We start from the raw sequence: 770 nt of genomic DNA, 5'->3' as shown, positions 1-770 counted from the left end.
TTTTAAACGTAATCTCCTTTTGTACTGCTTGAATGGGAGCTTCAGGACACTTTGGACACCTGAAGCTAAAATTTGGGAGCCACAGCAGTCTGAGCTTAATGAACTGAATTCAAAGCTTCGCTGCGTGATGCTTTCCTGATAACACTGTTCAATTTAATTGCTTTAAGATAATCTCAGTGACGGGGGAAACTTCTTCTATTAATTATGTATCACTGTTCATTCAACACGTAGGTGAATGTCACTGCCTGTAAAGCTCGTGCTGAAAACGTATAAATATACAGCTTTGGAGGGAATCATTAAAAGATCGTGACCACTGGTTTCTATCTGTGTGGATCTTCCTGGAGTAAAACTGTGTTTCCTTGTTAAGGCTGTAATAGACACTGTTATGTTGTTCCCAAGCTGACAAGTGGTGACATTCTTGCTGAATTTCTCTTCATTAAGCACCAACATATCTGTCTTCTTACTATTTTTCTTGCTACGTGATAATTTAGCTTGAATAATATTGGTTGGTTTTATATTTACAGCTTGTGCACTAAATAATAACGAGTTTTCAACCATTTAGTGTGAATTTTGACAATTTTACAGTTTAAAAAAACATCTTATTTAAAGAGAATACATTGCATGCATTGAATTATTCTGTTTATTCATGTATTTTAGAAGATGCTGTAATTCTTTAACCATTATATCACAATTCAAACAAAACTATTAATATCGAAGGCCTGCTGTGTGAACTTTGTAAAAGAAAACAGCTAGTGGTCTGACGGTTATTT

Source organism: Amphiprion ocellaris, chromosome 17, assembly GCF_022539595.1.
Source record: "Amphiprion ocellaris isolate individual 3 ecotype Okinawa chromosome 17, ASM2253959v1, whole genome shotgun sequence".
NCBI lineage: Eukaryota > Metazoa > Chordata > Actinopteri > Pomacentridae > Amphiprion > Amphiprion ocellaris.
This window is presented reverse-complemented; position numbering follows the sequence as displayed.